Raw genomic sequence first — 13411 nt, forward strand, 5'->3', positions numbered from 1 at the left:
ACTTGTAGTGTACAAATATACTTCGGTTGGCTGGTTTTCGGTAGAATTTAGTAATGACGGTCCCTTCATCTGATATTTTTAGGTTGAAGTCTAGGAGTGATAGGGATCCCTCATCGCTGGGGTGATCGATGGTGAATTCTATGTGTGGGTCGAAATCGGAGAAAATAGCGTAGATGTTCTCAGCATCTGTGCGTGATGATGTGAGGATCAGGACATCATCGACATATCTCGACATGAATATGACCGAGTTGCACGTGTTGAGGGCTCGGCGTTCGAGTCTGTCCATGTATGAGGTGGACAATATGTGGTTGCTAAAAGTGTGTTTATTGATAAAGTCTGAAGAAATGCTGGTTTTTGAACATTTTCAAACTATATAATGCTTGAAATTATCGAACTGGACATTGAAACAATTGTAACGTAAAATGAAATACACTTTTTGTTGCCATCAACACCTTGTTTTGAAATCTTGATTTTGCAAACACAGTATATTAATGCTTAATAATGAAATGTGATAATTTTGTAGCTTACTCCTTAAGTCAACCATTTTTGGCTTGGTATATGAAAATTTACTGAATTACACGAACTCAGTGTATTACATATAAGTATATATATATATATATATATATATATATATATATATATATAGAGAGAGAGAGAGAGAGAGAGAGAGAGAGAGAGAGCTATAAATATATATGGCGATACAGAATATTCTGCCACGCTAGGATTCATCAGCGTGGATGAAACGCGGAATATTCTGTGTAGTTTTATTGCCATATATATTTTATAACTTACTTCCTAGCTCTACATAGTATTGAGCACTGTTGAAGTAAATACTTAAAGTTAACGCATAAATTTATACTTTCGTATATTAATTTATGTGACTAAACGAAGTATGTATATATATATATTGGAACGTCATAATTTATGAAACAAGTAGGTTTTATATTTTACACCCGTCTACACTGATTGCATTGAAAGGGTTAGGATTCTATAAACATCTATCAATTTGACTCGAGGTACATATTACTGTCTTTTTCATATTTTAATAACACATGTATAAATTATACTTGCCTCCATTCGAATACAAGGATATAAGTCCCCCCTTAATATGTAAAGAGTTGTGGCTTCATTAAAATTGTGCCACATATCAACTTTTAATCAGCAGTGATTACGACTCAAGGAAATATGTTCTACAGGCGGGAAGATTTTATAAAGAAATTATATCCATAGAAATTCTGCCTGAGACTAGGATCAGACGCGAAGAAACAAATAACATTCACACGAAATCTGCAATAACTCGCACTTCCTTGCAAGTAACGCATATTTCAAGTTAAATAAACACGTATTCAGCAGCAGGTTGAGTCACGTGATCGACCACCCACCTTTGTTGCGTCATTTAACAACGTTAGCCAATCAATAATTCTCTTCCCAGTAGTGACTAAAGCAGCAAACCTTCTGATATAGTACATTAAAATACTTCGCCGGTAAAATCCTTGTTATGACCTCATGAGAACCCTGATCATGTTTTATACGCCGTACGTAATAGCGTAATTGGTATTTTATGCAATTGTTTGAAACAAAAACCAAGCTTAGTTCTAACCAATATAACGTTATCCATTTGAAGAAAGTTTTTATTGTGTACATTAGAACAAGTTGGAAAATATAAAGTCCTACGAGAAAAATGTATCGAATTCGGATGCTGAAGTTTTATCGCCAACTCAGTCACTACGTAATTGAATAATCTTAGTATGTATCTGCCAGATAAAATAAAAAGAACGTAAGGAATATACAAGACAAAGCTCTTTCTGCATCAGCATATAGCAAATCTTACAGAGTAACAAGAATCCCAGAACGTCTGGTAGTATCATAAGATGTTGATGGGGCGTTCTCGGCTCGTGTTAATGATTTTTCAGCCCCGCGGACATTGTTGAACCCAGAGTCGTAATCTTTGTTGGAAGCAATGATGCTGTATACGCAACAGTTATTGTTTGTACGTTAACCTCCCCCCACACACACTCACACACACACACACATTCATTCACACACACACTCACTCACACACACATACATACACACACTCACTCACACAAACATACACACACATATATATATATATATATATATATATATATATATAGTTGTGTGTTTCGATGTATACTATTATTCTACTACCAATCAGTCCCAGAAGACTGATTAATCATTGTAATATCATATCCTTTTTAAAATATGGAACGAACCGTATAGAATTTTATTAATGGTATCAGGTTAATAAATCACAACATAAATATAGGTTATTTTCTAAGAAGGCGTTAAAAATGGCGACGATCCATATCTTTCTTTTGAAAGGGAGAGAACCCTGTTGTGATATCACTGAGGCGTTGAATAGCACCCATTACAAGTCTTCCTAGCGTTAATTGTCTGTCTTGGAGAAGCGTATCGCACTGTGATTGCTTCTCCCCTAACCAAAATAGATCTTGATAAGACGCGAAATGACATCAGTGATAGAAATAAAAAACTGAAAATGATACAAATCTAGACAAATAGAATCTATGGGTTCATGAAAAAAAAAAAAAGAATAAAATACACCGTTCTTATTATTCAACCCTTAGTTTTAAATGTGGTATTTAAAACGCCATATATATATATATATATATATATATATATATATATATATATATATATATATATATATATATATATATACTAGCAGCGCATGGAATTAGCAGTTTCATAGGATTAAATGATGATGATCAACAAATGTTTCACACTTCGAATACTTTTTATTGTAATCGAAATCAGTTAAATCACATAGATTCATTGTCTGCTCTAGTCGGGGACCCTTCGCGGTGCATAGGATGAAAGATTTACATTTTTTCTCCGCAAGGACTTAGTTCACAATACATTGTAGTCTACATTGTTATGCAGAGAACATGGTTTTGATTTTATAAAATATATTTTATATAATGGCTTGAACTGAAGTTAAAATGTACAAGTCAAGTATCATGGTTTAATTCGTCTCTAAACGAAAAACATTCATTTCGAATGTTATCTTGTCTTATCGATAAAAATCTACTGGTGAGTTTATATGTCGGGTCGTTTTACTTGTGAAATATTAAAACTTTCCAATGGCACTCGTGATGTTTGGGTAAAATCAGGCTGTTCATCTTTTACTCGGATTCTTTTATTATCGATTTTCTATACTTATCAGAGGCATTCCTATCTAAGAACACTTCTACTATACACACGAAAGAACATTCATGTTAAATTTTTCAAAAATCGGCCAAATCGTATTGGAGTCTATAGGGAACTAACTTCCACAGAAAGACGAATTGCCTGTCCCTACCACTCCCTCCCCCTCTCTCTCTCTCTCTCTCTCTCTATATATATATATATATATATATATATCATCATCATCGGCGGTCACTCGTGTCCGAGTAAGACTGTCCTCCGTTGTGGCTTCTGTGGGTCCTCAGGTGAGCATAGAGCCCAATCCTAGACCCAATTTGTCTTGTGCAATTTGGGCAGATAAAGGTAGTGGTGGTGGGGTAGGGTTGGGTGTGTCTGGTTAATAATCTGTCCTTTCTGTGCTTGCGCCTATCCTCAGCAGTTTTATTTAGGTCACTACTATAAAGCGCAGCACCTTTGTGGACAGCGCTCCTCCATGCCAACCTGCTCCCAGCCACGTCCTCCCATGTCTTAAGGTCCATGTGAAACCGCTTTAGATTTGCTTTGATGTTGTCCTTATACCTCATCTTTTGGCCACCCTGGGCACGCTTTCCCTCAACAAGCTGAGAGTAGAAAATCTGTTTTGGGAGGCGGAGATCCGGCATTCGGACAACATGACCAGTCCATCTGAGCTGGCGTTGAGCAACAGTAGCGGTGATAGTGGGAATGTCAGCCTCACTCAGGACGCTGGTGTTGGTGCGTCGGTCCTTCCAACTAATTCTGAGGATTTTTCGGAGGCATCTTTGGTGGTACGTCTCCAGGGGTTTTACGTGCCTCCTGTATGTGGTCCAGGTCTCCGATCCATAGAGAAGAGTGGGCAGCAAGACAGCTTTATATACCATGATTTTGGTCTTTGCCAGAAGGTCACGGTTCTCAAATACTCTCTTCCTTAGCCTTGAGAAAGCCCCACTGGCACAGCTGAGACGGTGTTGTATTTCATCATCTATGTTGGCTTTTGATGATAGGATGCTGCCTAGGTATGGGAAGTGGTCCACATTTTCCAGTCTTGCGTTGTCAATGGAGATGTTTGGGGGTGAGACTGGAGTACTGTTTGGTGGTGATTGATGGAGGATTTGGGTTTTTTTTATATTAATTGTTAGTCCTAGCTGTTTGTACGCCCTCGTGAAGGCAACCAGTGTACACTGTAGGTCCTCTTCTGAGAGGGCTACAAGGGCGTTATCGTCTGCATACTGTAGCTCCATAATGGATATGGTGTTCGTTCGACCTTTGGCCCTAAATCTGTTGATGTTAAAAAGTCGGCCGTCGGTTCTGTACATAATCCGAACTCCATGGGGAAGATGTTTGTCCGTAAGATGGAGGATAGCAGTAATGAAGATGGAGAACAGGGTTGGGGCAATGACACATCCCTGTTTCACTCCCGTGTCAACCCTGAAGGGCTCTGTTTCATCTCCACTACTACTGAGGACTGTAGCTGACATATTGTCATGCAGCAGTCTCAGTACCCGAATGTACCTCTCTGGGCATCCAAACCTTGCAAGAACCAGCCAAAGGGCTTGACGGTTCACAGAGTCAAAGGCTTTAGTAAGGTCTATAAAAGCCATGTATAATGGTAAATTTTGCTCCCTGCACTTTTCTTGGAGTTGACGAGCAGTGAAGATCATGTCCATCGTGCCTCTATTTGGTCGAAAGCCACTTTGGGACTCGGGAAGGATGGTTTCTGCAAGGGGTGTAAGCCTGTTAGCCAAAACCCGAGCTAGGGCTTTCCCTGTGGTAGAGAGGAGAGAAATGCCCCGGTAGTTCCCACAGTTTGCCTTGTCTCCCTTCTTAAAGATGGAGACAACTAGGGCATCTCTAAGTTGTGCAGGGATTTTCTCTTGTTCCCATATTTTGAGCAGCAGGGCATGGATGTGTCTGAGAAGATCAGGCCCGCCTTTCTTCAGGATTTCTGCTGGGATGCCGTCAGAACCAGCCGCCTTATTGTTTTTCATCTTCCTAATTGCATCCCGCACCTCTTCCAGACTGGGTGGTTCTCCCATGCTCTCAATTATGGGCTGTTGGGGCTGTTATGGGATGTTCTCCCTGGATCGCCACCTTGTCGTGGTGGAGAACCTTGTGTGTTCCGATGAACCTGAGAGCGATGCCGTCCGGAGCCTAGGCTCCTGGTAGGGCCACCCATGGCGGTAAGGTTGAAGGGGAGGTTCCAGACAAAGAGTGATCCAAAAGACCTCAACGGCTGATGCGGCGGATGATGACAATAATGACACAACGGCACTGAAGGCTGATGAAGGCTGCAACAGAAGAGAGTCTCCAGTCGTCGTGGTTCTCCATGCCATTGGTATCAGGCCCTCCTCTGCCAAGGGGCCGTGTGGTGGCTGCAGGCGCATCAGTCTCCCCACGTTAAAAGACATCACGCGCAGGCGTTCTCCCGAAAGGGAACACATCCTACTCTACATCATGGATGGAAAAGTCTTGTGACAGTCTTAGTCATTAAGCTCCCGGACTGAGGCAGAGAGAGCTCTCCCTTAATTCCCGGATAGAAAAAGTCCTGTGGCGACCAGGAAGTGGTGACGGGAGCAGGACAGTGTAGTCTGGCAGCTCCTAGCTGCAACCTGGCACATAGGCGGTGGGTGCCAGATTCAGTCGCTAACCTCACGGACCGAGGAAGAAAGAGTTTTTCGGCAGCTGCATCCATGACTGAGCAGCCCTGTTTAGGATCCACTCTGCTCACCCCAGTAGGGGAGGGGGGTTAGAAAAGGTACCCCTAAAAATAGCCTGCCTCAAAAAAACCCGTCTGGACTACCGCATCCAGAGGGATCACCACCACGCGGTCGGAAAAAGAAAGAAAATTTATGCCTATATTTTGGAACCTGGAATGTGAGGACCCTCATGGACAACAAAACAAGTGATCGACCCGAAAGAAGAACTGCCATTATCTCAAGAGAGCTAAGGAGGTTCCAGATTGACATAGCTGCGCTCTCTGAAACCCGACTGGCTGACGACGGGCAGCTGAGGGAGGAGAAAGGCGGGTACACCTTCTTTTGGAAAGGAAGGCCTGCAGAAGAGCCGCGTATCCATGGCGTGGGCTTTGCTATAAAGAACAGCCTCATCCGCCACCTCAATGAGCCCCCTGTTGGCATCAACGAACGGCTAATGACCATGCGCCTGATGCTTGCGGGCAACCAAATGGCCACTGTGATTAGTGCGTATGCTCCAACACTTGATGCACATGATGAAATAAAGGAGACCTTTTATGCTGACCTTGACACCATTTTATCCGGGGCCCCCAAGGGGGACAAGATTATCCTACTTGGGGATTTCAATGCTAGAGTGGGACGAGACCATCAGCACTGGAGAGGAACGCTTGGAAGAGAAGGAGTTGGGAACATTAACTCAAATGGTACACTCCTACTGACAAAGTGCTCAGAACATAACCTGATCATCACGAACACACTTTTCCGACAAAAAAACGCATTCAAAACATCATGGATGCACCCTCGAAGTAAAATCAGGCACCTCATTGACTATGTCATTGTCCGTGCCAAAGACCGCTGTGATGTGCTGAACACCAGGGCAATGACCAGTACAGACAATTGTTGGACCGACCACCGTCTTATTCGCTCCATCATGTCTATCCATTTAATGCGGAAGCAAAGGATGCAAAAAAGACAGAGCCGACCAAAGCTCAACATCGAGCAGCTGGGCGATATCACCTACCAACAACACCTCCAGGCGGCTCTTAGTGCGGACCTGCCCAAGCAGTATCCGCATGACGCTGAAGAGCACTGGGACAAGCTGTCTTCTGCCATCATGGACTCCAGTATAAGCATCCTAGGGCAGAAAAAGCGGAAACATCAGGATTGGTACGATGAAAACGATACCGAAATCCAACAGCTTATAGACACCAAGAGGCAAACTTTTATCACCTGGAAGAATAACATCAATTGCAAGGTTAAAAGAGCTGCCCATGCCAAGGCTAAAGCGGCTGTCCAATCGACAGTCAGGAAGCTGAAGAACATCTGGTGGATGAAGAAGGCTCAGGAGATCCAGCAGTTTGCTGACTCTGGGGACACCAGAAGATTCTTTGAAGCCACAAAAGTGGTATACGGCCCCAGCTACCGTTCTCTGACCCCCCTTCGGTCTAAGGATGGGCTCACGCTGCTGAAAGGAAAGGGAGAAATAACAAATAGATGGAAAGAGCATTACAAGGATCTTCTGAACAGGGACACCACTCCAGAGATGGAGGCCCTTGAAAAACTCCCTCTCTCTCTCTCTCTCTCTCTCTCTCTCTCTCTCTCTCTCTATATATATATATATATATATATATATATATATATATATATATATATATATATATATATGTAAATTATAATTATAACTATAATTAGCGTTTCAACTTTTCGGAATCATTAGTGCAGAAAGTTATGATTGTCGCCGGTCCTTATATATTAATATGTATGTATAGATATAGTATGAGTTCCTCCCCTTTGCACATAAATGCCTGCCTTTTGTCATTCCTTTCAACGGATCACATTCTTTTTATTTACATATCATTACATGCATTACAGTGCGCAAATTAGACCACTGAATGGTTCAAAGCGGAAATTGAAACGCTTGTTCCCACACGAGAGTTCTATAGCAAACCCCACTCTCCTCAATCGTTTTCTTCGACTTGCGCAGTTGCCATTGCTCAAAGGCAGCATGCAAACCGAAAATTTAGCTGATGTAAGTATAGTACAAACAGACAAAAGTTTATAGAAGCTGGAAGTAATTGTAAGAAATAAATAGCGATAGTTAACCGAGAATATACCAAAACCACCAGAAAATGCATTGAAGCGAAGAAATTAGGAACTTGTAATTTCTGGAAACTCTACAATAGTGTAGTAAATAATAGCTAATCAACAATTCTTCCTCTTCTATCCAACAATCATGAGGTTGTTTGTACGGCAACCGAGAAGGCTAACATGCTTGCCCGTCGGTTTGCCTCAAACTCTACTTTGGCCAAGTAAACCACTTACTCCCTGATTTTCCTTTGCGGATAGAAACCACACTAGATGATCTGAAAATCACCCTGTCTTAAGTATGTCATATCATAAAAAAACATAGACACCATAAAAGCACGTGGACCTGGCCTAATTCGGGCTGTATTATTTAAAAACTGATCCACTGAGTTTGATCCAGTTCTCCCCCAACTTTTCAACAAATGCCTTAATGAATCTTGCTTTCCTGACTGCTGGAAAACTGTTTCTATGGTACCAGTTATCAAGGGTTATCGAAAGAACTAGCCTATTAAATTACTGTCCTATTAGCCTACTTCCTCTTTTAGCCTAAATATTTTAGTCCATACTTAATCCAGATCTAATCCACCACCTTAAAGTTGCTAAACTTCTGTCCAACCAACAATATAGATTTAGGTAAGCCCGTTCAGTCTGTAGTTGAATAGAAGCAAAAATGAATGGTAACATTCGATGCTGCACGGACTAACCTTAAAATACTTCATTCAAACTCCCCTGTTAAGCGTTCACATCGTATATTAGCTGCTGCTCGGAAGTTGGCTCTTCCTACCGTGCTAGAAAGTTACTTACGCCTGAACGTATTCCGTACATTCTACAATGCCACCATCCGCCCATTTATGGAGTATTCTTGTCACAAAATCTCATCCCTACACAGTAGATATCTCCAGATGCCAGAAAAAATGTCTACTATAATAGTTTCTTCCCCCAGAACTGAAAAACTTTGACATTTTCTTCCGGGTTCCCTTTTCCTCGACTCTAATTACATGCAGACATTTAAATGTAATGTTAACAGGCATCTTGTTGCTCACATCCCTACATAGTATCCCTGCAATTTATGTCAAAGATAGTATGCTTCCAAATCAAAATCGCACAGTGCTTTGTTTGGGAAAAAATGTAATACAAGATATTAATGAATTATAAAACTGTGGATCTTGCTAGCTTCCATCTTGTCTTCGATGATCGGGTGATTCCTCTTTTTAAAACGGAATGGAGTGGCCCGAAGGCTAATGAAATTGTATGTTTTGGTTTCGATACATGCTGACGGCATCTAAGTCATATATATATATATATATATATATATATATATATATATATATATATATATATATATATATATATAAATTTAAAGGAGATTAGAATAATAGTCTAAAGAGCTAAGTGTATTTTAATGTAATAGTGAAATTACTAGTTTAATTAAAATACAGGAAATGCTTGTTGTAATTTAGATATATAATAAGCTCGATAGTTAAATGTCCTAGAGCTAATTCAATATTAAGTAATGTGATTTATAATTAAAAAATTTAAAAAAAAATTTTAATTTAAAAATCAAAATTTAATTAAATTAAAAATCAGTTTCATAAGAAGGAACAACAACAAAGTCAATTATCTGTACGATCGTTTCGGAAATCCGTGCTTTTTATTTGTGGTATACATGAAGTCACGTAGAACAATTATACATAGTTTTTTTGGTAAGCACGGTCTCCTCATCAGCAAATTTAGGAGGATTTCTATTGAATTGAAAAGACACCAAAAATAAACCTAGCATTAAAAGTAAGGCAGATGAATCTGAAAAATTGAAGTAAAAGGTTTGGATTTAAAATTTATAAGAAAATTAATAAGAAAATTGGTATAGGTTAGAGATAGAAATGAGTAGAAAAATATTTTTTTTTTTGAATTTACATAATAAATTTGATTTAAAAATATATAGATATATAATTACCTTTTGGTTTTTCTCTTTTTCAAATCAGGAACTGTATTTAAAGTAGTCATTAAGATGTTTGCTATAGCTTTTTATTTTATTGAATGATGAATTTTAAAAGGGCGACGCTCGTGCAGTAAATTGTTTCCGTTAGCGTATTTTGATTTAAAGACGCTACAGTTAATATCTATAGAGAGAGAGTATTTATTTTGCAAGTTTTTAAGGGGAGATAATTGTCATGGCTTTATTTATTATTTGATTTACGAGTCTAAGGGCGGTAATTGGTTTAACTTAATTTATTTAAAGAAAAAAAAAAGTAATCTATTTTTACTAATGAGTAATTTTTAATGATTTAAGGTGGTTTATATTTATTAAATTTAAACCAACGTTTATGATTACATGATAGAAGCTCGTGTCTTGAATTTACTAGTTTGGTTGTGCTTTTTATATCTTCATATTTTAAAATTTTTTAGGGTTTCTTTTGTACATAATGTACAAAATTTATCTCCTGGTTTATATGATTTGCAAGTCTCAATTATTTGCCATTTTAAGTTGAAAGAAATATTGCTATTTTTTAGTTGCCAAATATAGTTGGATAGAGTAGTTTGGTTTGATAGAGAGTTATTTTTAAAAGAATGTTTGTGCGTTGAAATTCTATGTATATATATATATATACACTAGAAAAGTACCCATCGTTGACTGGGTTCAAAAACAGCCTACAGAAAATGGATTCTGATTTATGAAAGTATGATAGGTTATGAAAAGGAAGGGTTGTAAAGAGATAGCTTCGAATTTGGGGGCATCAAAACCAAAGAAAAATATAATGAAAGTAAAAATAAGATAGATAAACCCCATACTTTATTATACCATACCTGTTCACACTGGAACACTTAGCACAATATTCTGTGGATCTATATTACAAAACCTTGTTAAACTTTGTGACATATTTCCATTCTATGGGGGTAAGTCGCGAACGAACACCCCATAATTTCTTCAAACTGAAACATAATTATCAAAGTATATAGCTACCAACGTGATAGATGCACTGAGACTAAAGCCGCTTTCAGGACTGCCAGCAACCACTGTAAAAGAGTAATAAAAAATGCAAGAGAGCTATATGCTCAGTTCGTTAAATCCAAAGTAGCTGGACAACGGCTTGATTCCCACCAGTTTTGGCAAATAACATATAAGAACAGAAGTGTGCGTTCTATCCCAACCATTATCAACGCACCAGAGGTCATCTCGTCAGCTTCAGACAAGGCCAAACTATTTGCCAAGAACTTTGCAGCTAATTCTACCCTATTCGACGAAGGCCATCGACTCCCCATATTTCCTCCTATAACACAAAACACGCTAGGTAACATACAAATATCTGTGCATGAGGTCGCCAAGCTAATCAAGAACCTTGATTCCAGTAAAGCAACTGGCTCTGACAGCATTCCAATTATAGTGTTAAAAAAGCTTAAACCAGAACTTGCTCCCATACTTACGAAACTGTTTAAGCGTTGCCATAAGGAAAGTGCTTTCCAACACCCTGACAAAAACTCGTCAGTATGTCCTGTATTTAAGAATTCAGGTGATAAGTCATCTCCCTCTTAGTACAGACCAATAAGTCTCCTGTGTGTCATGTGTAAGTTGCTGGAATCCATATTAAATAGAGAAATAGTCAACCACCTCAACAGAAATAACCTTCTTAGTGACACGCAATATGGTTTCCGTTCTGCAAGATATACCGCAGATGTGCTAACGGTTATATCTCATAGGATTAGTGAATCTCTTGACAAAGGCTTCCTTTCTAGGGCAATTGCTCTTGACATATCAAAGGCCTTCGACAAGGTATGGCATAAAGGCCTACTTCACAAGATTTCCAGCTACGGTATAACTGGAAATATTCTCTATCATTAAATCATTTCTGTCTGATAGGCTCATAAGAGTAGTGGTTGATGGACAAAAATCAGAGGCCTGCAGTATTAATGCTGAGTTCCTCAAAGATCCAACTCTCTTCCTGATCTACATCAATGATCTCCCTAAACACATAATTAAATCATTCGTTGACATCTATGCTGATGACACGACCATCTACGGCAACACATCAAAGGCTGTACATGACAAAGTTCACTCTGATTCTCTCTCAACTGATCTCGAACGAGTGGTTCAGTGGGGGAAGACGTGGCTGGTTACCTTTAATGCATCTAAAACCAAACTCTTATCATCAACGTTCTGATCCCCATCTGGCATCAACTGAAATGGATGGCTCTCGTCTAGGTCTGGGTTTGACCTTCACTCCTGATCTGAAATGGAACGCGTACATCAAGTCTGTTGCCAAGGTCGCTGGAAAGATGGTGGGATCCTTCTACCGCTCCAGAAGATATCGCACTACTGATGCAATTCTCTATCTATATAAAAGGCAAGTACGTCCAAGGATGGAATACTGCTGCCATATCTGGGCAGGAGCTGCTAAGAACAGCCTATCCTGCCTTGACAGAGTACAAAATAGACTTCGTGGCTTAGTGAGGGATGCCCTTTTCTCTTCCCTGCAACCTCTCTCCCATAGAAAAGACTTTGCGAGCATGTCTTTGTTTTATATGGCAGGTGCTCGTCTGAACTCCAATCTCTGGTCCCCCCTCACCAATCTTTAACGAAAAACACCCATCTAGCTGAATCCACTGTCAAAAATTTTCCCCACTCTTTATCTATGTCTAAATCAAAGCGTAGATTCCATGAACAAAGCTTCTTTCTTAGAACTGCACGCCTCTGGAACTCTGTTCCGTCTGCCTGCTTCCCACCTGACTACGACTTGGATGTCCAACATAAACAAATTCCTGATAAACCGCCCCCTTAAGTAGACACTTTATTAAATCTCCACACGAACGTACTGTACTTGCAATAACTCTTATCCCTGAGTGGCTTCCGAGCCTTGATAAGTGGTGACCACCTTGTAAAAAATAAAAAATTGTACTTACGCAGATAGATATGAAATGTCTTTATTGAAGTTTGTGCCTATTTCCATTTTATGGAGGCCAGGCGCTAACTCAGACCCCACACTTATATTATATCATCCCTATTTAAGTTAAAACATACTTATCAAAGTATTATGTAAATTTATATCAAAAACACTTGTAAACGTTTTTTTTTTAAATTTTTAAATTTTTTATTTCCATACTTTGTGAACCAGGCGCGTACGCAGACCCCACAATTTTGATGAATCATCATTATACCAGATTAAACATACCCATTCCTGTGTCTCGATACATTTTCTATCATTATATGTGATCAGTTTTCTATAATAGTCAACCATATCGGAGCCTACTCGTGACCAGACACACATACAGACGTTCAGCTTTATATTATAGATATATGGTTTGGATTTCACTACTATATATTAGGTCCAATATAATTATCGATAAAGAATTGTTTCTATAATAATAAATACGTAATCTGCATGAATTAAAATATCATATTTAAGCGTATCTTACAACCGAGAAACAACTGCTAGTATATTTACTTTTTTACG

This window comes from Euprymna scolopes, chromosome 6 (assembly GCF_053919585.1).
Source record: "Euprymna scolopes isolate OS-2025 chromosome 6, ASM5391958v1, whole genome shotgun sequence".
Classification (NCBI taxonomy): domain Eukaryota; kingdom Metazoa; phylum Mollusca; class Cephalopoda; order Sepiida; family Sepiolidae; genus Euprymna; species Euprymna scolopes.